At 41.1% G+C, this 27969-nt stretch overlaps 1 protein-coding gene across 1 annotated transcript in view; it reads left to right on the top strand.

The window, feature by feature from the left end:
• LOC122815150 (probable E3 ubiquitin-protein ligase HERC1) overlaps positions 1-27969 on the top strand; it is a 5886073-nt gene that overhangs the window by 3362665 nt on the left and 2495439 nt on the right. The window lies entirely within an intron of this gene.

Raw genomic sequence — 27969 nt, 5'->3', positions numbered from 1 at the left:
AAGGCTCTGGGGCCTTTACAAGCCTAGCCAAGAGTTTATCCCTAAAAAAGAAACCTCAGTCAGCACCTGTCACCCCTGTCAGTGAAGGACAAAGGTGGAATCCCTGGGACAAATTTATGGTTTCCCATCCATTCATCAAGGTTGCGTTTGAAGAGGGTCAATGAGGTACTCTTTTGACATGTATGGGAAGTCTGTACAAAAGATGGGGCATAATAAATTTAGGCCTATCGAGCGGTACGGAGTTAGATTTATGGATATGGAGCATCTCTAGTAGAGCAATATGGAGCATCTCTAGTAGAGCAGAATCTGATATTGCCTTGTAGGCAAGACACAGATATAAACATAGAATCGTCTGCATATTGAGTGAGAGAGGAGTGGCAGGATAAAGAGTAGAGGTTGCTGATAAAGATGTTAAATAGGAGGGGTCCTAGTATGGAACCTTTGGAGACACCTGTGGGATTATGAAGATATGAGGAGGAAGAGTTTTGCTATTTAACAGCCTGTAGTCTATTTCATGGATAGCTTGAGAACCAATTAATAGTACAGGAAGATACACCAACGTTAGACAGTTGTTATAGAAGTAGTGGATGTGAAACTTTATCAAAAGTTTTTGATAGGTGTAGAAATAGGGAGGAGATGAGTTTGCCCGAGTCCCAGGCTATGTTTACAGTATCCATGAAAGATATTAATGTGGTCATGGTAATGTGGCCTGGTCTGAAACTATGCTGAGAAGAAGACAGAATCTGATTATCAAGAAGAAAGATAAGAAGTTGTATATGACTGCACCTTTCAAGGAGCTTAGAGATAAGGGATAGGATGGCTATGTGACGGAAGTTGGAGATATCGGTAGAGCTGCCACCTTTATGAAGCAGTAGAATTTATGCCTTTTTCCAGTGTATTGGCACGTAGTATGCCGAGATGGATCTGTTAATATGCTAATGGGATAGGTAATTGCTTCAGCTGCCAGTTTTAAGTATTCTGTGGGTAGATTGTCGGCTATGATGGAGGTAGGTTTGAGTCTGAGAAGTAACCGTTTTATGGTAGCAGTTGGCACTGGTTTAAGGTTGAAGGGGGTATCGGTGAGGTAGCTGTTTCGTAGGTATGATGTGAGTCATTGGTGGAATGAGTGGAGGTGGAGTGACCAATTGGTAAAATGTAATTAGAAGCATTTGAGGTTGAGTTATTGTGGGGCTGGGAAACGGCAGTAACAGCTTGCGTACAGTTGATAAAGTGAGAGTTGAAAAGGCTAGCAGTTTGATTGGGAGATGTATCATGATGTAAATTTGGATTGTTTTTGGTGCTAGGGTTTAGTAGTAAGTTAACTGATGTCCAGAATTTTCTTTGGTGCTGTTTATGACTGGCAGGTAGTAATCTTTTTTTTGTCTCTGTTTACTTGTTTCTTAACGTATGGATTTGTTTGTACTTTGTCAGATCTAGGGGGTGTTTAGTTTTTAGCCATTGTTTCCATATTTTCTCTCTGACTAGCATTAGTTCCGTATTAGACTTGGTTAACTGTGGAGCATGGTTAATTTTAATTCTTTTTGTCCTAGTGGGTGCAAAACTATTTAGAATTTGGAGCAACATTATGTTAAAATAATGTACTGCCTCTTCTAGTAATAATGATTTGAGGATATTCCAGTTCAATTTTTTTTAATATGTTGATAAAAGACTGTGGATTGAAGTTGTCCAGATTCCATACTTGTTTATAGTGGTGTTTTGAATGCTTGGAACAGTTCTTTGAATAAAGGTAGGAAGGTGGTCGCTAAGTGCATTTGGTAAAGTTCCTGCAGCAGTTGGAGCAACATTATGTTAAAATAACGTACTGCCTCTTCTAGTAATAATGATTTGAGGATATTCCAGTTCAATTTTTTTTAATATGTTGATAAAAGACTGTGGATTGAAGTTGTCCAGATTCCATACTTGTTTATAGTGGTGTTTTGAATGCTAGGAACAGTTCTTTGAATAAAGGTAGGAAGGTGGTCGCTAAGTGCATTTGGTAACATTCCTGCAGCAGAGATCTTACTTGTGTCATTGACCAATATCCATTCTAGGACTGAACCTCCTTTATTGCTTTTGCTGTACTTTGTTGGTGGTGTAATTAGTTGAGTTTATTCAAATAGAATGATTACGGCTGAAATTTAGACTGTTAATGTTGACGTCTCCCAGATGGTGTCATTTTTGATTGAATTTGAGGTCCAGGTGAGGATGTATTCCAGGATAGTTACATTGTTACCTGGGGGAATATAAAGTACAATTAAATACATTATTTTAGAGTTGCTCAAGTTTAAAAAAAGAGATGAGAATTTCTGAAATGTAAAACTGAAGAATAGTGTTAGAGTATGGGTTATGTTAAATGTGTTAGGAAGTAATAGTGCTATGCTGCCTCCTTTTTTGCGAAGTCAGTCTAGCCTTATGGTTTTAAATCCTTGGAAAAGAAGTTTGGAGTCTTTTATGGTCGGTTTAAGCCAAGTTTCTGTAGCGGCTACAATATCTTTTCTTACCATTGATGTCATGAATCTTTTTTCAGTAATACCACATGATGTTGTTTGTTCAAGTTACTATATCCATAACCATTTATTGTGCTTTATTTAACCTGTGCTTTCAGTGCTCCACACTGTTATTGAGATATCATTTATTTGGGCAAAGTGCATCTCTTTCTGAAACAATCATAGCAACGCTGATAATATTGTTAGAAGGCTGCTAACCTCTTTTCTGAAGAAATAAAGAAGAGACACTCACAGTGGGAGGTGTTCCTTGCTTTAGTGGGATGATGTGCAATGATGTCTGTTAATGTTTTGATTTTCAGATGCGGTCGAGTGGCGTTCGAAAGACATGCGTGAATGGGCGTGCCTTTGTTGAAGGTTGGACATCGAGCTGGCACATCGTCACCCTAAAAATCTACTGCCAATCATTAGCGGACCCGAGTTCCGCTGTGGTGACCCCTAACCGGGAAAAGCCGAAAGAAGAACAACCACCACATGATGTTGTTTTAACTTATTTTGAAGCAAATATTATGGGGTCAGAAGCTTTACAAACCATTAAATCAAGTTTTATTGTGGATTTGATGTCAATGGTATTGGACAATAACTTTTTAAGTTTTGATGCTGAGTATTACCGGCAGGTATCAGGGATTGCGATGGGCGCAAGGTGTGCCCCCATCTTTGCCAATTTGGTTTTAGTGGAGTGGGAAAAGAGATATGTTTTCACCTCCCCTTTTATTTATAAGATTTTGTTGTTTTTGTGCTTTTTGGATGATATTTTGGTATTATGGATGGGGCAAATGGACGAGATCCCACAGTTTGTAGAGTTTTTGAATCATACAACACCTTTCCTAAAGTTTATTTACAAATGGCATTAGAATGAAATTGATTTTTTATATATATTTCTAGATAAAGATAGTGGGGTTCTGTGTTCCAACATATACAGGAAAAGAACTTACTCTAACTCCCTATTGCATTTTGACAGCTGTCACCCACCCCATCAAAAAAGAAGTGTGGTCAAAGGACAGATGGTGAGGCTGTCAAGATTAGTTAGTGATGATAAAAGGTTTGTTGAAAAACTAGAGCTTTTATTGGGTATGTTTAAAGACAGAGGGTACCCAGTAAAGTTGTTAGTGAAGATTAGAAATGAAGTGACTAAGAAACATTCTAGTACATTTACTCTCATTTTGTCATCAGTACAGCATCTTACTTGTTGGATTTCAAAAACAAGTGAAAAAATGGGGGCTATGTTTATACAGTATAGCTCTAACACTCCACAGGTAGTGAGTATTGTTAACAGGGTTTGGGACTTTGGTGTTCCACAAGAATTAAAAGATTATTGGGTAACAAACCACAAATAACTTACAGCAGGGGAAATAATTTGAAAAATGTGTTTGAGAGAGAGAGAAACAAAAATGTGAGGAGTCACAGATTTGAAATGAAGAAATGTGGCACATGTAGATACTGCAAATATATTAATAACGGTCCCTACGTTTCTGTTAGTGGGTTTATCAGAAACATTCAATGCCCTGGAAGGTGTACTTGTGACACTAGATTGGTAGTTTATGTGGCAGCATGTTTGTGCTGCGCTGCATTCTATGTGGGGAAAACTAAGCGAAGGATGAGAGACAGAATAGCGGAACATGTGAGGGATATGAAAAATAAAAAAAACATAAACACTTTGTATTATATGCACAGTACCAAATGTGATAATTTTAAAAGGTTTTTATTTTTTGTTACTGATAAAATTAGTGATGAACAGAGGGGATGTGACTAATGACCATAACAACCTTTTAGAGGTTAAAGAAACCATGTGGCAAAAAAGATTGAACCCCCCCCCCCATATCAATGATTGCTGCTCAGTTATGAGTGTTCTAAAAATGAGGGCAAATATGATTTGAAAAGTGGTGTAGATTTTTGCTTTAAGAGTTTAATTAAGCATATATTATATTTTAATACTGCCACAAAAGAAATTACATTCATTAACTTTTTAAATATTTTTTTTAAATATTCAAATATTAATATAGAGGTGCAATTTGAAGACATAGTTGACTGACTTACTGTAATTTTTAAGTATATATATTTTTCACTTTGGTTAGTGTGAACATAACGTAGCTATACAGTATGGTGTTGGTCTTTTAAGAAATTGGAAATTGATTAATCATGTGATTTCATTAAGCTATTTAAGAAAAGTTGGTGGTCTTATTTATTACTCTGATGAAACCCTGGAGGTACTGGGCGAAAGCAGTTAGTCATTTTTGTGTTAGGTTTGTTTTTAAACATGTTTTTTAGTATTAAAGTGTGTTTCGTGTGACATTGAGCCGTGGTTATTTTCATTTTGAGTCTTTAGTTAGTTTTGCAATATCTGGTTTGTTGTAGGATACCCAAGCATGAAACTCAGTTATTTTATTACGGATATTTTGGAAGTTTAGAGTGACAATGTTTTAGGCTTTATAGTACTTAGGTGGGTTGGATGGGGAGGAAGTGGGTCCTGGATTAGGATGACTATCCCCACAGGATATTAAGATTGAAAAATTGATGGAGTAATACACAGATATATTGTCTGTTTTTAAAGAGGTTGATAGTTTGTGGTGGTATGGGGTAGTTTTATATAGAGGAAGAACTTTTGCTTTAAATGTATTTGATTTATTGGAAATAAGGAAGAAGATATATCAGAGAAGTTTTCATCTAGTATTGTTTCCAGGGATGTGGCAAATGTGAGTCTCGATGGAGTGGAAAGGGATTTGGGAGCTGTACAGTTTATAAGAGAAGGAAGAGAAACCGAGTGAAATGGGATAGGAACAGTATATTAATACATGAGAAGGAATATAGTAGGAGATGAATTTCATATTTTCAACAATGTAGCCACCTACGAGTTTGGTGTAAGATACTGTTGCCACTTTGTTCCAATTAGAAGACTACAAGAAGTAAGTTTTAATCCATAATATGGTTTTCATGTGCATAATATTAACTTTTTTCTTTTGAGGGGTTTAGAGGGAGTTGAGTTATGAAGCCACGCTTCCAGAGAGGTAGTATATAAAACTTAACAATGCCAAATTGATCTATATTATCTGTATGTACCTACCTCCTGGAAACAACAAAGACACCTTAGAAATGATCCTTTGCTGGCTAGCCCAACACCTACCCCAAGAAACCATAATCCTAGGTGATGTAAACATAGACTGGAACTCCTATTGTAGCAGCTTCCCTACCACTCACATTAACCTATATGGTTATTCTCAAACTATTACCTCCCCTACCAGAATAAATAACATTAACAAGAAAGAAAACATATTAGACTGGATTCATACAAACAATCATGCTCACATCTATAATTCTGGAAACCTCCCTGATGATATAAGTGACCACTCACTTACCTACATCATCAGTCATAAAACCAATACTCACATCCCACCCTCTATTAGAAATATCAGATCCAAAAAAAATTTAACCCTGATCTATTCCAAATGGAACTACGAGCATGCAATTGGGTTCCCTTAAGACACCTCCCTTTAGATGAAAGCCATTAATTACTTCAGTTCTACCTCCCTCACCATTCTTTGCCATCACGCTCCAACCAGATCCATTAGAATTAAAACCAATTCTGCCCCATGGCTTTCTAATGAAGCCAAACACAAAATTCATCTCAGAAGTAAATATTGGAACAAATGGAGAATGACTAAAAACCCTGTAGACCAACAAACCGTTAGAATGCTAAGAAATGACACTAAGAAAGCTATACTTTCTGATAAACAGAACTACTACCTACAATTCCAATAACCTAATCATAACAACCCACAAAAATTCTGGGCAAGCATTAACCAGCTACTCCACCCAGGGCAATCTACTACTCCCAACCCTCAGAATACTGAACAGGAAAATCCCATCCAAACAGCTAATACCTTCAATACCTTCTTTACAGATGCTATCCAGACACTAGCTAGTCAACTATCACCTAATACCTTCACTCTACCTTCATTTACTTCAACCCCACCCCCTCCCTTTCAATTCAAACCTGTCCCAACCACATTTATTCTAAACCTTTTAAATAAACTGAAACCATGCTCTCCCTCAACAGACCAACTGCCTTCTGAAAACCTACAGGTATCAGCCAGAGCTATTGCCTACCCCATGTCCATACTGATCAATAGAACCATTACTGAAGGTCACATCCCTGCCTTATGGAAAGTCTTCCACATTATCCCCCTCCATAAAGGTGGACACTCCACTGAGCTCTCAAACTACCGCCCCATTGTCCTACTTTCTCCTTTAGCTAAGATCATGGAGAAATGTATCCACAGGCAATTACTCAACCATTTAATTGATAGTAACTTACTTTCCAACTGTCCACATGGCTTCAGACCATCACGCAGCACTACCACTGCCCTCCTTTCCTTTACTGATTGCATTAACCGCAACCATAATTATCTTTCTTCTGCTCTATTTATCGATCTGTCAAAAGCATTTGACATGGTAAATCACCAGATACTCATAAACATACTACAATCTCTGTTATTACACCCTCTTTCTATTAAATGGTTCCAGTCCTACCTTGATAAACGACAGCAAGCAGTATTATGGCATAACACTCTATCCACCCACCTACCCGTTACCGTAGGTGTCCCTCAGGGGTCAATACTAGGACCTCTCCTCTTCTCCATATTTATTAACGACCTTCATCTTGCCATCCCCCAAGCCACATGCATACAGTATGCTGATGACTCCACACTGATATGCTCAGCCACTTCCATCCAAGACCTTCACTCTTTTACTCAGAAGGTATTTAACACAGTTGAACAATGGTTCACACAGTGCTGTCTTTTTGAACCCAAAAAAAAAAACAAACTCCTCCTCTTCAGTCCTACTCAAAAGTCATCTCCTCTTAATTTCTCTGTGACATCCACCAGTGGTACTATAATATCCCCTGATCCTACCACCAAATTACTTGGTATCACCATCGACAGTAATCTGAACTTTGACATCCATATCTACAATGCTATAAAGGCTGTCAACAAAAAACTTGGCACTCTCTATAGGATTAAACCGTTCCTTTCCCCTACAGCTAAAACTACATTAGCTCACACTCATCTAATCTCTATACCTCACCCATTTTCACCAATCCATCCAAGAATAATTTCAGTAAACTGGAAGTGTCATACAATAACATTGCCAGATTTGCCACAGGTAGCCCATATAGAACCCACCATTGCATAAACTTAAAGCATCTAGGATGGCTGGAACTACAAAACCTGATTAAATTCCACCAACTAACCATTGCCTATAACATTCTTTATAACCCTTCCAATACTCCAATTGTATCTACCCTCATCACCCCGTATAAAAATTTGAGGTCCTTAAGATCAGCAGACAAACTGCTTGTACATACCTCTAAACCTAACAACAGAGCTGAGGATTCTCTCTTCTCTAATGATGTTGGAAAATCCTGGAATCTTCTTCCCAGTGACCGCTCCTCACTCACCTCTTTACCACTCTTCAAAAATAGACTTAAACTTTACCTTAAAACACACTGGCTATGCCCTTGTACCAAACCTGACTAGTCATCTATCTTTTCAAACTGGGCTTTCCCTATCCATTACTTCTCACCTACTGTTATACCTTCCTATTACTATTTTTTATCATCTTTACTGGTTTTTAAGTAAATACTTTATCAATATCACCACAAAATTAACTTCTTTTTTACTATTGACTTTACCTGTATAATGCATTGTACCTGGGAAATACATTGTTATGATTCTTGCCCTCATTGAATATCCTATGCTAACCTGTATGCTGTACTACATATGTTACTGTTGTATAAATATTTTTTTTCCATTTTGTTATTGTTATTGTAGTTGTATGTCTTTGTTTATGTCTCAGCGCTTATCTCCCTGGGCCTCTACTGAAAATGGACATATATCCAGTTAGACTAGCCCGGTCAACAAATGTAAAATAAAATAAATAAAATAGTAAAGATTTTTAGGTTAACTTTTGGATGTTTACTAGGCTCTAGATAGAGCAGTTGAATGTGGTATCATCAGCATACTGAGTATTGGTGATATGTTTATATGTAGGTAATTTATGAAAACATTGAACAGAAGTGGACCTAAAATAGATCCTTGGAGGACACCCTGGGATCCATTAAACAAGAGGGAGATGTCTATCTTCTAGATAAGTAGTTATCAAACCAAGTGAGAGAGGATGCATTTAGTCCTAAAGAAGATAGTCTGTTAAGAAGTTTAGGGTGAGGGGACAGTATCAAAATCATTAGACAGATCAGGAATACTGCGAATACATGATTGCCATTATTTCTACTTTGGTTAATGGAGGCAGAGAACCTAAGAAGTGCAGCGATAGTGCTGTGATGAGTTCTGAAGTCATGCTGTGCTAGAGAGAGCAGATTTTTCTTCAGAATGTAGCGGAGTAGTTGTCTTTGAATACATTTTCAAGTACTTTTGATAATGGGGAAAGAATAACAGTGATCCTGTAGTTGCAGAGGTTAGTCAAGGTACCGTCTTTATGTTGTGGTATGTAGGATTTCTTCCAGAGGAGAGGAATGTAGCTTTCTTTGATTAAATAATTTACTGAGATAAAAACAGGCAAGGCTAAGGCATCTGCTTTCATTTTGATATAGTTGACTGGTAAATTATCTGGGGTAAGGGTTGTGTGTGTTAACATAAGGAGTAAGCATTTGATGGTGGATGTGATTATAGGCTGCAGTGTAGTTTGTTGTCATAGAGGTAAGCATGGGAGGTAGGTGAAGAGAAAGAGAGATGCTGTCTTTAATGAGAGAAGCTACTGATTGAATATAGTAGGAGATGAATTGGTTGGCAATGATATCTGAATGGTTGTTAGCTGATGGAGGAAGGCTGAGCATTACGAGTGAGTGAATGAGTTTATTTACGAAGGACCAGAAAATGTTTAGGGGTTGAGTAACTAGCATTTTGAATGTTAGTGTAATAAAATATTTTGTTGGATTTAATCTTGTTTTCACCTAATTATGAAGTTGTTTATATTTCTGGTGGCAGGAAAATTGAGCCTCGTCTCTATGGTTTCATGAGCTGCTTTGTTTGTGTTTGCGTAGTTAGCCAAGGTGATGGATTACCATTAAGTCTCTTATTTCTTTATAGGTTCATAGGAGGTTACGAGGCTATTGGCCCTAGGGCCTTTATAAGTCTAGCCATGTTATACCCTTGTTCCCTTATTGACCAAGTTATATGGTCTATAGTTGCAGTATGAGTTTATGATCAGCACCAACTGCCCTTATCCAGGAGTGACATAGGTGGCACCCTCGGGGTAAATTTACAGTCTCCCATTCAGTTGTCTAAGTTGTGCTTAAATAGGGTAATTGAGGAGCTCTGTTTTATGTGAACTGGGTGTTTGTTCCAGAGAAGTGGAAATCTCTGGGAGATGCATCTGTCTGTCCAGCATGTCCTGTTAATGTCGCAGGCTAGTTTAAGATCCCAAGAGCGAGTAAATCTTGTCCCATTTGAGTTGAGAATATGCAACATTTCCATTAGGGCAGAGTCCGAGACTGCTCTGTAGGCCAGGCACAAGTCATCTCTTAGCAGCCTGTCAGATACAGAGTATAGTGACAAGGCCTTCAAGTCTCTCCATGCAAGTCACGTGTTGAAGGCCCTGAATTTTCTTGGTGAGAAACCTCTGAGGTCTCGCCAGCTACTGCAGGTGTCTGGTGAGGTAGAATACAGAAGTGAGTGCTGTACTCTATTAGTAGTCTGATGAGGGATGAGTACAGGGGAGTTGTAACATCCTTAGCTCTGGATGCGATGCCCTTACTTATGAGATGTGCAACATTTATTTATTATTTATTTTGTTTTATTTATCTTGTATTTGTTTACTGGGAAAGTCCAACTGGACAACAAGTCAGTTTTCAGCAGAGGCCCAGGGAGAAAAGCTCCAAGATATAGAGAGTATACAGAGCATTTCTAAAAATTACAAAATTATAAAGAGATTAAAACAGATTCATAATTCAAGATTGCAATTGAAAAATCATACAGGCATACAGATTGAACGTATAGCTCTATATACGATATTTACAGGACTGGATAATATATACAAGTTTTAACTGAAAGATATGCTATGGAAACTGGTTAGTGAGAGTGTAGAAGAGCTATTAGAATTGTCAGTAAGTTAGGGTACCACAGAGGAGCTCAGAGTAAATTAGATAGGGATGAAGTCAGTTAGTTGGCTTGGTTTGGCCCAAGTCAGTTGTTTAGCCAGGTTCAGTACATGGGCAGATCCATGTAGCAGATAGGTGGACTTTAGTAGTTTTTTGAATTGAACTGAATTAGTGGTGGATTTAATGTTTAGTGATAGGGGGTTCCAGGTTTTGGCGATACTACAAGACTAGCATAGTCTTTGCTTTTTGTTATTTTTATTAGTGCCTTGTTGCTAGAGCAAAGAGTCCGATTATTAGAGTAGTGGGAGAGTAAGTTATTTAGGGCTGGTGATTTTCCAGGCTGGTTATTTGGTGTGCCATTATGAGCTGGTTGTATTTTAGTAGAGAGGGGGAATTTAAGCCATGAAAGTTTTCTGAGAGAGTGGCAATGCTACGATCTATAGTTGGCACCTGTAGCAAACTTTGAAATGTTATTATTACAAGTTTCTAGCTTAGTTATATCTGATTTTCTTAGATTAATAAAGATAGGGAATGCATATAGTAATGTTGAAATAAGGTGGGTTCTGGCAGTTATGGCCCTGGTATCGGCGGTGAGATAGTGTTTGCTCCTGTAGAGGCAACCTATTTTTTGTGTACTTATTTATGGCTTGGGCTATATGAATGTCAAATAACATGTTCTGGTCTATTGTAACTCATAATTGTATTAGTAACTAGAGTTATGATGGTGATGTTGGAAGAAGTAATTTTGAAGGGGGGGGTCTCTAGGGCTCTTGTAGGGTGAAACAGGATGAGTTTAGTTTTCTTGGGGTTCAGTATTAGTTGTGCATTAATTAGCCAAGATTCTATAGCAGTAAAAGACTGAGTTATTTGTTCTAGTTGTTGGAGAGTAGGAGCTGCACATATTAGGGTTGAATCGCCTGTCTACTGTATGAGTGTGGCATCTTTGTAGCTGTATGGTACGGAGTAGGAGCTGCACATATTAGGGTTGAATCGTCTGTGTACTGTATGAGTGTAGTATCTTTAGTGGCTGTATGGAGGTTGTTGGTGAATATGGTAAAGAGGAGTGGGCCAAGGATAGATCCTTGTGGGGCTCGCAGAGTGACGGGCAGTAGTGGAGAGAGGTTTTGCTGCCATTTTAGTGCTTGTTGGTGGCCAGACAGATAGTCTTAAAACCAGGCTATTACTGGCTGACTAAGTTTTAGATCAGCTAGGACATTTAAGAGTTTGGCATGGGATACGGTGTCAAATGCTTTTGACAGATCAAGGAAAACTTAGAAGACTAGAGTACCTTCATTACGGAGCTGGATCACGGAATTGGTGAAACTCACTAGGGGTTTAGTAGTGCTGTCATTAGGGTGGAATCCATCTTGTGAGAGAGTGAGGAGATTTTTTGTTAATAGATGTTGTAGAGGTTGTGAATGAACATGTTTTTCCAAGATTTTAGAAAGGAGAGATAGTATGGTTATGGGACAGTAGTTAGGTCAGTTGAGTTGCTGCCTTTGTGAAGTGGATTTATGTGGGCAGCCTTCCCTACCACTGTGGATACATGGTGATCAAAGTTAAGGTGGCTATCAACCTGTGTTACCAAATCTCTCACCACAGGGTTTGAGCTAAGAGGGGAGGGGGCACTGTTAATTTTGTAATTTGCAGGGTCTTCCCCTTTTTCAAAAGGGTTGATAATGCATTTTTTGTTCTAGTTTAAGTCTGTGGCTTTAGCACCAATCATTTGCCTGTGTAAGTGATTGCACCCAGTTCGCAGTCATCGGCAAACTTGGTAATCCACAGGCCATCTATTTTCCCCTGGACTTCTGAGAAATACATTCCAAACAGTAGGGGGCCCAACACAGATCCATGTGGTATGCATACCTCTCAACCTGGAAACATCAAAAATCTGGACAAGGCCTATGAAAAATAGGTACAAATCTGAAATCTGATTAACATTGAATTTGCATACATAATTACGTAACCCCACCCACTCCAATGGAATTGTGGGATACCAACTTTCTAACGTAAACTGAAGAACAGACGACCAAAATATGTCCCCAGAGTCCCCCTGCAGCCATTCCAATGTCCCATCACCTGGCTGTTTTGCCCCGTTTACCATAAACACTAATGTGTGCATACTGCTTTACTTCTACAATGATTATTTGGATATTATTTTTACATTTTACAGCACAACAATGCCCAAACACTAATAAACATCTGGTAAACAAAGTAATACTGTCTCACAATGAAAATCGACTGGGCATTAAAACTTCTCTGCCTTGAAACTCTCATTCATTGAAACCCACACCACATCCAAAGAAAATGCATCTGGTCTGGTCAGTGGTGGATAAAGATCACCTTTGGGCTGTTTTCAAATCATTGGCCTCTTGCACACAAAACAAGAAACATTCATGTGTTCTTTTCTTTGATACACCTTCCTGAGTTTATTCAATTATATTCCTTGTGCAATACAACACACTTTTTAGAGCGCATTTTAAATTTATTGTTTTAACATTTTTCCAGTAGGCTGTACTGTAGGCAATGAAACAAAACACATAAACAAATAATGACAAAGTTGCCCAATTCAGAACATTTCCACCATAAAAGTCTACTTCCACATCCACACTATAAATAGAATGACAGTAGTGTAAGGCATAGGCATCTTACACAGCTTCTCATTCTTATTTCCAATTTCTTTTTTTTGTGGGGGGGAGGGCAAAAGGTCAAAAACCAGGGACACATTTTAAACATTGCTTGTATAATTTTGTAAAGTTGTTAGAATAAAATGTTGTGTTACCACCATGCATTTCACTAGCAAGTCTTGAGCCCTGGTCCCTATGCACTACAGTCAGGGTAACATACTACTAAGCCAAATCAGCAGCTTTCTGAAACTTAATGCTTATCATTTAGTGAATTAATTTCTCACCACAGCTCTCAACCTCTTGGCAGAAAAAACCTGAACAAAGCTCACAAGTGGTGGTGGCTAGGGACTTTAGACAGCATTAGTACAGGCATCATTTTCTGAAATCAGGTGAAAATAATGCAGCAGTATTCCTTCTATTGCACTGCATAGGCAGTTATCTGAAAGAATTTCATTGTGCTTTTCAGACGACAGGGTTTTTTTTGTGTTATTGACATATCTTGCATCCAGTCTGTGATTTGTCTCTTATATTTTCTAACGCAGGCATCATACTAGTTGCATCTTTCAGTTATTGTTTGTTTATGCATGTTTTTACCTTGACTTTTAGGTGAGCAGAGCCCATTTAGAATAAAAACCTGATGAGAAAAGCTCCAAATATTCAAGGATTCCTAAGAAAAGTCCACAATAACGTCATTTTATGTACAGATAACTTAATGCACACACACACACACACACACACACACACACACACACACACACCTTTCCCTTACCTCTAAATACAGCCAGCTTCTATTGTGCGTCTACGTCTTCTAAAAGTAATCCAATTCCAAACTGTTAAATAAATCCAGCATACATTTGCCAGCAATAACATCATGCGACTCGAGTGTAAAGTAATCCAAACTCCTTTCCCTAGCCAGCTTCTTCAGCGCAAATGTTAAATAAATAAAATAGATCCACAATCGTTAACCAGCTCTGGTGATTGCTGCTTGCAAGAGCATTTGAACCAGAGCCGGAAATCCGTATGTATGAGTGTGAGCTGTAGTCCGACAGGCTGGTGGAGCTGACGTCATCGCAGACATGATGACATCAGCTCACGAAGCGCAAAAATTTAAAAACTTTTTTAAAAAAGCACAAGTAAATCGGGAATGAAAGGGTGCTACTTGAGCATCGTGGCACCCCATTATTTGGACCCCAAAACTCGGTAAAAACCGAGTAATTCGGGACAGTTGAGAGGTATGGTGGTACACCATTGTTAACTGGTCTGCTGATAGAGATGGAATCCCCAAGTCTGACTGTATGTGTTCTGTTGGTGAGCCAGTTGGCTACCCATCTAGTGACATATGGGTTAATTCCCAGCTGGGTGAGTTTCTGAATGATGTCTGAGTGGGGGATTGTGTCAAAAGCCTTAGCTAAGTCAGGATAGGCTGTATGTCCTGTTTTGGCATCATCCAGGGCTTTGGTGACATTCTTGAAGAAGTCCATCAGGTTTAATAAGTATGATCTAGTCCGCCAGGTTTAATAAGTATGATCTACCCTTAATGAAATGAAATTGGGTCAGGTCAAGAGTTTGAAGGTCACCCATGTCTTTGTTGATAAGGACCTTGATGATTCTGTCCATGGCCATGCCTTGCAGGTAAGACTGGTTAGGCTTATGGGTATATAGTTCCCAGGGTCAATTGATGGACCCCCTTTGTGCAAGGGAATTAGTGTTGCTGTTTTCCACTCTGCTGGGGCAAAGCCAGTACTTAGAATGTGTTTGAAGAGTGCTAGGTCCTACCATGTAGTAGGCAGCATGGGATGTTATCCGGTCCCATTGAGGCTGTGTTTTTGCCCCTTGAGAGTATGGTTATGACCTGCTCTTTGGAGGTACTAGGTAGAGGACGGGTGACAGGTATGCTTTGGGGTATCTCTGGTGGGGACAGAGAGATGAAGTCTGCACCAAACCTGTCTGCTAGCAGGTTGATGATGTCCTCAGGGTCAGTATGAGTGGTACCATCCACTAGTAGTTTGGCACAAAGCTAGGCCTCCCCTTTTAGATTTCTGACATAGCTAAGGAATGCCTTGTGATTATCCTTAGGTAGGGATGCTAGTTTAGCTTTGTAATTGATTTTTAGAGGACTTTACAAGATATCTAATTTGCTTGTTCAAGCTGTGGAGGTTGTCCTTCATCCGTTGAGTTATTTACATCTTGTTCTTAGACTTTAGTTTCTTCCTCTTGTTGTATAACATATTTATGCTTGATGTCCACCAGGGTGGCTTGTTTTTTTGTCAGGACCTTGTTTTGATCTGTTCAGGTACATCCGAGTCTATATATTTGTATCGGTGTTTATACAGGGCATTTGTGTACACCTCTGTACAGGAGTCATTGTTGACAGCGGTAGCAGGGGTTTTGGAGGTATTTATGCCATCACTTAGGAGGCTGTAGTTTGCTTTTGGAGAATTTTTTCATCCTTTTTGCTCTTGGGGGAGGGCGGTCAGATATGATCGTTACTTCGAACGAGACTGATTTATGATCAGACCATACCAGGGAGGGCAAAACACAAGGAGTAGTGCAGAGACCCCATATGTTGCTGAGTACTAAGTCTTGTATATTCGAGCTCCTTGTTGGGGTGCAGACTACCTGTTCTTATTGGGGTGAGTTTAAGTATATTCAGAAATATCAATAAATAATAAAATCTTTGGCTTTTTTCGGACCAGGGGTGGTTTCTAGTTGCCATGGGTGTGGATGTTCATCGTGTTTCACTGTTGCAGTCCTTACAAAATGGGTTATCCGGCTCCCGGTAGCCCACAGTCAGCCAGAATACCAAAGCCTTGGTGTATGATGTCAGCTGCCTTTGGCCGTAAACCCAACGTCAGGTATAAAGGAAGGCAGCCGACGCCATTTCCTCAGTCTTCTGGACGCAGAGCCCAAAGCAGAAGCAATTCGCATGAGTGCTGGTTGGCCAATTACCTTCTTTTGTATTCCGACTACTTCAGTTGAAGACATCCTCAGCTAAGTACCCGTTGGGGACCCTCTTTTCTTGCTTTAATGAATGTCAGAGAAAGTTAATAACTGTCTTGCCTGGGAAAACAGATTCCGCACTGTGATTTTCATTCTTACTGTATCACTTGCTTAGGCCTTGAGCACGACGCCCCTACTTGTGATCTCTGTGCTTCTTTTAATCTGCGTACCCTATGCCGTAGAACTAAAATTTTATATAAGCATTTCGGAGTTTGGCCTGGGTTCGTCGGTATGATGTCTTCTGGTCTCCCGACTTCCAATGTTCCTAAGAAGCGCAAGGATAAAGATCGAAACAGGCCTAGGGTCAGGTTGGCCAACGATGTTCCAGTTAAGTTGGTCATTGGCCCAGCGATTCTCAGTGAGGCCCTTTCGTAGCCCCTACAGTCCGCGGATGTTCAGCTGCAGGCCACGGCTGAGACCCTTTTGGAGTCCTCCATGCTGCAGGCTTCCACTTCGTCTTCTGACCCTTCACCAGTCACTACCTTCGATGGGTCCAGAGCCGCTAAGCAGGCTCCGGCTTCTGAGGCCTCTTTTCTTCAGCCTGAGACTAGACGCAGACCGACGGCCTCTGTTCAGACTGCCACTCTTGCTAGACCTCCCGAGTCCCTCCGGCTTTCTAGCATACCTTCCAGCCGCAAATTTACTCAAAAGCAGGCGCTGGCCTCCCCTCAGATTCCTCAGTCTCAGATGATTAAAATGGCTAGTGATCTTTTGACTCTTATCTGGGGCTCTCAACCTCATCCTCCTTCTTAGAGGGCTAGAGAATTGTCCTCTGAAGTTTTGTCTCCCTCAGGTTCTGATGTTTCCAGCAATTCTGCTGATGAAGAGAAAAACTCTACTTTATTCTGGTTTTTAGGATTCTGATGCAGAAGAATCTATCCCTTCTGCCTGTCCTCCAGAAGATTTTTCTTTTGGAGATGCTCTGAATACTCTTATGGGAGAGTCAGGACTATCCTCAGTCTAAGAAATGGATTAGGGAGTTCTTGGATTTACCACAGCATAAGCATCAGAACTTAATTTCTGTCCACAAACCTATTCATCCTGCTGGCCAGCTGCTCCTCTCCTATGCCCTGGGCAAAAAATGGAATTCCCTTCCTACCCCACTAAGAACCACCCCAAACCCCAAAAATTTCAAGGCCCTCCTTTTCAAACGCCTATCTACTAAACGGAAATGCCCCTGCCTCCTCCCTACCTAATCTTGGATCACTTCAAGTTTGAGTCTCCTCATACTGACACATTTGCCCTATCTTCCTCCTATAGACATATTCCTACAACTATATTCAACTCTCCCTGCAATCTCCTTCAGCTGTATCCCTCTACTTAATTACTTCTACCCCTAGAGCTAGTTTTGCTCAACAAAACTGGTAAATACTACCTAGTCCTTCTACTCCTAGAGCTATACTTGCTCAACAAAACGTGTAAATATTGTAAATATTGAGTACTACTTTCTTCTCTAATACATGCACTCAAACACCTCCGTTATTTCTCAATCCCTGTAACTTCTTACTACAGGCAAAAGCTATACAACCTTAATCACTCAGTTTAAGAATCTCAAAGAATTACTGCTTACCTATGCTAATGTAAAAACCATAACTTTAATGTAAAAAGCAAAATTTTAATCAGTTCTATATGAACTGTACTGCCATACTGTTTTGAGTTCCTTGTAAACTGTTTAATGCTTTCTAAATAATCTTGATTGTGTTGAAATCCTGTATGTAGTATGTTTTAATGTATTCTCGGAGCTTTTCTCCCCGGGCCTCCACCGAAAATGGGCCATGTTGACCCAGTGGACTTTCCCAGTAATCAAACTGGAATAAATAAATAAAATAAGCCTCTGGCTATCCCTCCGGTGTTGGAAGTAGTTGATGATGTTTTTTTTTGGAGAATCCTTTGACTCCTAGTTATGTTCCTCCTGCTCCCAGGAAACCTGACAAGTATTGTAGAGTTCCTGATTCTCGTCAGTTTCTTTTCAGGAGCCCTACTGCTGATCCAGAGACTATTTCTCAGGGCCCTAAAGGTGTTAAGGCTACAGTTGCAAAAAAATCTTTTCCCTCTGATAGAGAATCTAGGGCCTTGGACAGGTGGAGAAAAAAGGTTTATACCTCTGCCACCCGTGCTATTAAGTCTGTTAATTGTCTTTTTCATATGCTTAAGTTTCAGCAGCATACATTGGAGGCTATTAAGGCTAAAATTGCTAGTGTTCCTTCCCTGGCGGAGAATAAGGACATGCAAGATTTATTGAATTCTTCACTCTTATGACTAACCATTCTTTACGCTCTGGTTTTGACAATTTGGAGGGTTCTTTCAGGGCAGCAGCCACTGGATCTGATATCAGAAGACATGCTTGGCTCAGGAAACAGCCCCTTTCTGAGCCTGTTAAATCTAAGTTACTGGATGTACCTTTGCATAAGGACAATCTTTTTGGGAACAAAGCAGAAGAGGTCTTGAAAAAATTGGAGGATAAAGCCAAATCTATGCAAACTGTTAAAGATTTTCTGCAAGTTCAGCCTCCTCATTTTAGTAGGCATTACCCTTCTAAGAACAGGGATGCACTAGATGTAGGGGTTATAGGGGACAGACCTCTACTCCTCAAAAGAATAAACAATGGCATGCTTCCTCTTCAAATTCTGGAAGTTCTAAGCAACCTTCCCAAAGTAAGCATTCTCTCTGAGTCAGCCCTCCCCCTGGCTGCCCCTGCTGGCCCAGGTTTACCTTTGGGAGGAAGGTTGGCCAATTTTGAAGAGATTTGGTCCACCATCACAGATGACAAATGGGTACTCAAAATAGTATACCATGGCTAAAAGTTTTCTTTTCACACTTTCCCTGTTCACCAAGGATACCCAGATATTCCTCCAAATCAAAAGGCAGCAGCAGAAAAGCAGATTTCTTCCTTGCTGAACCTGGGAGCAATAGAGCCAGTTCCTGTACTTCAGATAGGCCACAGTTTCTACTCAAGACTTTTTCTGGTTCCCAAGAAAGGGGCACCTGGCACCTCATTCTGGACTTGTCCATACTGAACACTTTTGTGGTGATTCCCAAATTCAGAATGCTTACTCTTCAGCAATTGCTGTCAGTGCTGGCCAAGGATTCTTGACTGGTGACTTTGGATCTCAAAGAAGCTTATCTGCACATACCTGTTCGGGAAAGTTGCAGGTAGTACCTTTGTTTCAGAGCTGGAAAGCGACACTACCAATTCTCTGCACTGCCCTTTGGCTTATCTACTGCTCCCAGAGTTTTTACAAAATGCCTGACTCTGGTCATTGCTTTTTGCAGGCAGAGAAACATTCAAATTTACCCGTACTTGGACGATTGCCTCATTCAAGCAAACTCTCCAGAACAACTTCTAAAGGATTTGGATTTTATAAGGAACCTTCTCACCTCTTTGGGCTACACTCTCAACAAAAGGAAGTCAAGAATGGTACCAACAAGGGAGATTGTATGCCTGGGAGCGAGTCTGAATACAGCCGCCCAGATGGTATTCCTCCTTCAAGAGAAACAAATGCAGCTTTCTACTTACTTCAAGGATTTGGCAAGCATGACCCAGCTCTCTGCAAGGCAATTCCTGCAAGCCCTGGGATTCATGGCTTCTTGTATTCTGATGATTCCATATGCCAAACTGCATATGAGGAAAATACAATGGTACCTCAAGAACCTTTGGTGCCAACACACACAGGATTTAGACTTGATACTTCCTCTGATTCCCTGTCTGCAGACAGAGTTTCTTTGGTGGGTGACAGCTTGTTCACAGAACAAAGGCCTACCTTTTCAACCACCTCCTGCAAGCATGACTCTCACCATAGATGCCTCGGACTATGCTTGGGGAGTGCATCTAGATGGCAGATGTATACAGGGGACTTGGAGCAACCAACAGATTCACCTGCACATAAATCTGAAAGAATTGATAGCAGGCCAGCAGGCCTTGCTGGCTTTCAAGCATCTTCTTTCTCCTGGAACTCTTCTAGTCAGGACAGACAACACCACAGTTATGTGGTACATCAACAAGCAGGGAGGGACTCACTCTTACCCCCTGTGCAGACAAAGCATGATTCTATGGTCCATAGCAGCCTCCATGGGCCTACATTTGATAGCTCAGTTTCTTCCAGGCAGACTCAACACCTTGGCAGATCGGTTGAGCAGGCAGTTCCTGGATCCCCACGAGTGGCAACTGAACAAGACCATCTTCTATCGCATCATTCAGCGTTGGGGTTCTCCCCAGGTGGATCTCTTCTCATCTCCGAACAACCAGCTTCTTCCAATCTTTTGCACCAGGGAACATCACGACAAAGCCTGGAGAGTGGATGCTCTGTCCTTCCCCTGGACACAGCTTTCAATTTATGCCTTCCCTCCTCTGCCTCTTCTTCCCAGAGTGCTGTTGAAGATAAAGGATGAAAAACCAAGGGCCATTATCATAGCTCCAGATTGGCCCAGACAGCATTGGTTTCCACTGCTTCGCAGTCTTGCTCAGTCTCAGCCTTGGCATCTTCCCCTCATACCAGATCTCTTGGTTCAGGAAGAGGGAACATTTCTACATCCTCATCTTCAGGCTCTGCATTTGGTAGCCTGGCTCATAATTTAAATCTATCTCAAAAGGTGGTTGAAGTTCTTTGTGAGGCCAAGAGGCCTAGCACTATAAAATCTTATGCAGATAAATGGAAAATATTCTGTATTTGGATGCAAGCTAGAGGAGAAGACTCTTCCTCTTATTCTTGATTACCTGGCAGGCTTGCTTAATGGTGGGCTTTCGTTTTCTTCAATCAAGATTCATGCCTGAGCGATTTCTGCTTATTGTTCCTTTGAACAACCCATTTTCTCACATCCTTTGATAAAGCAGTTCCTCAGGGGGGTTAGCAATTTAAGACCTCCCAGAAGGGCACCTACTCCTGCTTGGGATCTTACTTTTGTGCTTGAGAAACTTACTCTGCCTCCTTTTGAACCAGCTGCCTCAGCAGATATAAAGTTTCCTTCCTGGAAAACTGCTTTTCTCTTGGCCATTACTTCAGCTAGAAGAGTTTCTGAGCTGCAGGCCTTAATGGCAATAGAGCCTTTTTATCATCTTCCATGCGGATAGGGTTTCCCTTCAAACCAATCCTTCCTTTATGCCTAAGGTGTTTTTTAGCTTGACTCTTAATCAATCTATCCACCTGCCTACCTTCTTTCCTAAACCTCAGAATAGAGGAGAAAGACTTATGCACTCCCTTGATGTGCATAGACAACTTCAATTTTATCTGGACAAGACTAAAACCTTTCGGATGTCTGACCAGTTGTTGGTCAGTTTTGCATTTGGAGCTCAGGGCAATGCTATTTCTAAACAGAAAATTTCTAAATGGATTGCCCATTGTATTCACTTTTGTTACTTGCAGCATGGCAAGTTTCCTCCACAGAGTATCAAGACCCATTCTACTAGAGCAACTTCCACCTCAGCAACTTTTTTGAGAGGTGTACCTACTAAGGACATCCTGGAAGCAGCTACTTGGACTTCTGTTCACACTTTCACAAAGCATTACAATTTACCTTTGTTTTCTAAATCCAGGGCTAGTTTTGCCACTGCAGTGTTGCAGGGCATCCTTACCAACCCTTAAATAGTGGGTATTCCTTCTCCCCTTTTTTCTTTGGGCTTTGGGAATCAACCCATTTTGTAAGGACTACAACAGTGAAACATGATGAACATAGTACAGTTGTGTACACTTACCATAAATGTAGATGTTCAAGTATATTCACTGTTGCAGTCCTGCCCCCCCCCCCCATCCCCATTTTTTCCTAAGGCACAGACTATCTGTTTATTTTGTGGATGGTCTATTTCCAGGGATTTTCTTTTCCTGGGGGCTTCTGACAGTTACGGCAAGAAGAACTGAGGAAATGGCGTCAGCTGCCTTCCTTTTTACCTGACTGGTTTACGGCCGAAGGCAGCCAATGTCATATACCAAGGCTTTGGTATTCTGGCCGACTGTGGGCTACTGGGAGCCAGATAACCCATTTTGTAAGGACTGCAACAGTGAATACACTCGAACATCTACATTTATGGCAAGTGTACACAACTGTACTTTCTGATTTCCATGGTAGATTCTTTATATTTTCCTGGTGGTGCTGTTATTTGGAGGGGAACCTCAATCCCACGTTCTTGCCATCTGCTGAAAGTTACAGAAGTTATTAAATTTAAACTACTGAGCTGACATAATCTCAGGAATCATTTGTGTCTTCAAAAATGGTTTATTGAGTGGTGAGATAGATGAGCGCTGCTCTGAATCATTAGATTTGCATTCCCAAGTATAGCAGGCTGTCCTGCCCAGGAGAGACAGGCTCTAAGAGAAACAGTCATGCTGAGCTTTATTTTGGTAAGTTATTCCATATCCACACACATTTTGATAAATTTTAAAAAGAAAGGAAAACAAGAGACTGTGAATTATATAAGAAAGTAGAAAATGGGAGCACCTAAAGGACTAGGTTCCTTAAGAAATAAGTAACTTAAATTAATGATATTGTTATGAGCTGCTGCAAATCACCTGTTTGGTGGAAAAAACACACATAAGAGAGAGAAATGGTAATTACTACATGCATGACATAGAGACAGAGTGCTACAGATTTGCTGCATTTCATTCTTGCCATTATGAACTTGTTTCTTCACGGTTAAGATGTAAGAGGAGGCAGGTGGAAAATAAATCAGCCACTATAAACTTTTGCAAGTTGCTCATCAGCTTGGACAGAGCACCTGTAACACCATGACTTGGCCCCTGTAATACATTTTTAAAAATACCAAAGACTTTACCACTCTGGCTAAAAGAAAACCTAGCTAGACCCACAGGTTAATCTCTCAGTCCATTGTTTCCCCAACTTAAAACAGATTTGTAACAGACAGTAAGGTGGTGTCTTCTACACAGGGGCTCCTGGACCCTTACCCCCCCCCCAGATTGGGTAAGCTTTAGGAATCCACCCATATGCCAGTAAGGCATTGAGTTTGTTGAATGTAGTACTGCTGCGTAGGTCTTACCTACCTGTAACAATAGATGTTTTTAGAACACACTGCCTTACTGGCACTACCCATCCAACATCCCCCTTTTTGGATGTATGTAGTTTGATGTTGGAGTTTCCACTGAGTTGTACTCCATGGCCTTTTTTGTTGTGTTTGTGGTTTTTGGTTTGGAACATTAGGTGTTGGTTCATCACACCAACAGACAGGCAGCGGGATAAGCTCCAGGCTTTGGTAGACTGCCAGATATAGGGCAGCATGGCAGTACTTCACATATGCCAGTAAGGTTTTGACTTCTATGAAACTGTGCTGTTACAGGTAAATAAGACTTGTGCAACTGTACTGATGTTCATCGTGTTACCCTGCTGCAGTCATCACACTTGGGTTATCCTGCCATCAGGCTGTCCCGCAGTTGGCCTGAATTCCAAAGTCTTGGTCCGGCGTCGGTTGCTGTCGCTTCTTCCCTGACGTCATTGCACCAGGGGTATATGAGAGGCATCCAACGCCATTTTCTTCAGTCTTTCTTGCTGCACGGTGCCCGAAGCAGAAGCAGTTCGCAAGTGCCGATCGGCCGACACCTGAGATTTTCGACTCGAATTTCAGTCCGAAGTCTTCAATAAAGCTAAGTACCCCATTGGGGTACCTTTTCTTGCCTCAGTCCGATGTCAGAAAAGTTAACAATTGCATTTCTTGTGGGAAGCAAATACCTCATAAGGACTTCCATTCCTGTTGTATTCCTTGCCTAGGCCCAGACAACGACGTCTCAGGTTGTCGGTTTTTGCTAGGTTTGATAAACGAACTATCAAACGACGTTTTGACTTCGCACGACACTACTTTGGTAGGAAATTTAATTATTTCATGCCGTCAGAGCAGCCGACGACTGGCATGCATAAAAAATGCAAGGATAAGGACAGGCAGCCTAGGAACAGGCCAGACTCCGAGGCCTCTGCTGGGCCTGTCGCCGGTTCTCCGGTTTTCAGTGAGGCGCCTACGCAGCCCCTGACAACCGCAGAACTGGAACCCCAGACAGCTGCGGATTCTCAAGCAGAGTCTACTAGGCCGACACAGCCATCTTTATTAGGCCCTTCCGACACCGGAGCAGAAGTAGACCCCGATGCAGTGGAAACACCTTTGGTTGCAGAAGGTGTCTTCAGACCGACTACACTCACCATTAAATCTTATGCTAAGCTTAAAACTCCTTTAAAACCAAAGAAGACTGTACATCAGTCTACAGTTCAAGGCCCAATGCTTAAGAAACAGATGCTTAAGATGGCCGAAGACTTGATTACCCTAATCAGGGGTTCCCATCCACCTCCTGATAAAAGACCAAGACAAGAGAAGGATTATGCTTCCTCTGACCAGACTTCAATTTCCTCAGATTCTTCTGAGGAACAGGATTACACTTTTCAACCTTATGAAGACTCTGATGCTGAAGACTCTATTCCCTCAGCATCTCCCCCTGAAGACTACTCCTTTGGGGAAACTTTACATACCATAAGGGAACATTTCCACTGGGAAGGCCAGGACTACTCTGATTCTAAGAAAAGGCTCTGAGAGTTTCTTTTACTACCCCAGCACAGACCTCTTGCTATCCCTCCAGTTTTAGGTATTGTGGATGATGTTTACTTGGAGTCTAGTCTAAATCCAGACTCTCTACCTCCTGCTCCAGCCAAATACTACAGAGTACCTGACTCACACAAATCCCTTTATAAAAGCCCTGTGGCTGACCCAGAAACAATTTCCCAGGGTCCTAAGGGAGCTAAAGCTTCTCTGGCTAAAAATCCTGTGCCCTCTGAAAGGGATTCCAGAGCCCTAGATAGATGGGGAAAGAAAATATACACCTCAGCAACTCTAGCTATGAGAGCATTAAATTGTCAGTTTCACATGCTGAAATATCAGCAATTCCTAACGTCTCAATTAAAACAAAAATGAGCACACATACTGAACAGTCTGAATTCAAGGAAAGGCAGAATCTGTTGCATGCAGCTGAACAGGTGGGCAAACATACTTTATGATGTGAATTTGATTCATTGGAAGCTTCCTGTAGAGCAACTGTTACTGGCTCTGTCATACATAGACATGCTTGGTTAAAAGAACAAACCCTTCCTGATCATGTTAAAGCAAAATTATTGGATGCACCTTTACAACAGGATGTATTATTTGGTGGCAAAGCAGAAGAGGTTTTAAAGAAAATGGAGGATAAGGCAAAGTCTATGCAGATGGTCAAGGATTTTTTGCAGGTACAACCCCCTTGTTTTAGCAGAAATTGGCCAATGAAAAACTGGTCCTTTCCAGCTTCTGACAGATCACAGAGAGGCAAATACAGACGCCCAAGGGGCAGAAGTCAGTCACAAGGCCGTTACAAACCTCGCTGATGGGGTACTGCTACCCAGAAAGGAGGAGAAGACAGGCCCCAAGCTAGCAGAAGACAAACACAATGACTCAATCCTCAAACTACCAAGCAAATCTCTCCTGGCAGCTCCCTTGGGAGGAAAATTATCATTTTTTGCAGACAACTGGCACATCATCACAAAAGACAAATGGGTCCTAAACATTGTCTCTCAAGGATACAGATTCCACTTTCATACCTTACCAAGGAAAAAAGGAATGCCAAACCTGCCACTAAATAAATGGGCAGAGGCACAAAAACAAATTACAGCTCTCATGGACATGAGAGCCATTCAACAGGTACCTACACAGGAGCAAGGACAAGGATTTTACTCAAGACTCTTTCTAGTCCCAAGAAAGGACAAAGCAAGGAGACCCATTCTGGATCTTTCAATTCTGAACACCTATCTGCAAGTACCAAAATTCAAGATGCCAACACTACAGCAGCTTCTTCCCATGCTGGGCAAGAATGCTTGGCTGGTAATGTTGGACCTCAAGGAGGCATACCTGCATGTCCCTATCAGACAAAATTGCAGAAGATACCTCCGCTTCATTGCAGATTCAACACATTATCAATTCTCTGCACTGCCCTTTGGCTAATCTACTGCGCCCAGGGTCTTCACAAAATGCCTGGCACCAGTAATTACATTCTGCAGACAAAGAGGAATTCAAATATACCCATACCTGGACGACTGCCTTATTCAAGCAGAAAGCAAGGACATTCTTTTAAAGCATCTGGCATTTGCCAAACACCTTCTAAGTTGCCTAGGGTACACAGTAAACGAAAAGAAATCAAAACTAGTGCCCTCACAAAACATAATATTCCTGAGTTCCAGCATGAATACAACGGCCCAGATGGCTTATCTCACACCAGACAAGCAACAACAGCTGACTCAATATTTCAAAATAATGGCAACAATGACCCAACTCCCTGCAAGAATCTGCAGGCCTTGGGATTTATGGCATCTTGCATACTACTAATACCATTTGCAAAACTGCATATGAGGAAATTACAATGGTACCTGAAAAGCGTATGGACTCAGCACAGCCACAGCTTGGAAACAATGATACCACTCATTCCCTGCCTTCAACAGGAGTTTCTGTGGTGGGCACAGGCATGTCACCTCAACAAGGGTCAGCCTTTCACCTTACCCACAGCCAGGCAAACTATGACAACAGATGCATCGGACTATGCCTGGGGAGCACACATGGCAGGACAGTGCATTCAGGACAAATGGACTACAGATCAGAGGCATCTGCATATCAATCAAAAAGAAATGCTAGCAGTACAGAATGCCCTAACAGCTTTCAAGGACCTCTTAGACCCAGGACAACTAACAATAAAGACGGACAGTACCACAGTAATGTGGTATATAAACAAGCAAAGGGGCACTCATTCCTACCCTCTATGCAGGCAAACAATGACCTTGTGGAACACTGCACTGTCTTACCAGTTTCAATTACAAGCACAATTCCTGCCAGGAAAGAAAAACACATTGGCAGACGACCTAAGCAGAAACATCATGGATCCACATGAGTGGAAACTAGATCCACAAGTATTTGCAATGATAACTCAAAAATGGGGGCACCCAGACATAGATCTGTTTGCAAGCCCCCAAAACTACCAACTTCAAATATTTTGCACAAATATTTTGCACAAGGACATTCCATCCACAAGCTTGGAAAGTGGATGCCCTCTCATTCAGTTGGAAAACATTAACAGTGTATGCCTTTCCTCCACTGCCTCTTCCAGCAAAGGTACTGCTGAAAGTCAGATTAGAGAGACCACAACTGATACTCATTGCACCAGACTGGCCACTCCAGCATTGGTATCCAAATCTAAGGAACATGGCCCAAGGCCCACCATGGATTTTACCACAAATTCCTCACCTGCTCACCCAGCGAGACAATCAGATTCTACACAGCCAGCTCAAGACTTTAAACCTGGCTGCATGGCAAATTACCTACACAACCAGCCAACACCTCTATCCAAAGCTGTTATGGATGTCATTCTGGAGGCCAGGAGGCCCAGCACCAGGAAAACCTATTCTGACAAATGGAAAAGATTTTGCACCTGAAACCAGGCTAAAGGCCAAGATTGAACCAGCTTTTTCAGCTGATTTAAAATTTATTTCATGGAAAACTGCCCTGCTACTAGCAATAACCTCAGCTAGAAGAGTCTCATAGCTACAGGCACTAATGGCAGTGGAGCCTTTCCTCATTTTTCATCAAGACAGAGTCTCTCTATGAACTATAACCCTTCCTTTATGCCAAAGGTGGTATCAAGTGGGGCCCTAAACCAAACCATTCATTTGCCCACCTTTTTTCCCAAATCCAAAATTTTGTTTTATTTATATTAGATAACTGGGGTAG

This window comes from Protopterus annectens, chromosome 1.part1 (assembly GCF_019279795.1).
Source record: "Protopterus annectens isolate FY-2018-M chromosome 1.part1, PAN1.0, whole genome shotgun sequence".
In the NCBI taxonomy this organism is placed as follows: domain Eukaryota; kingdom Metazoa; phylum Chordata; order Ceratodontiformes; family Protopteridae; genus Protopterus; species Protopterus annectens.
Note: the sequence above shows the minus strand (reverse complement) of the source record. Positions and strands in the feature narration are given on the sequence as shown.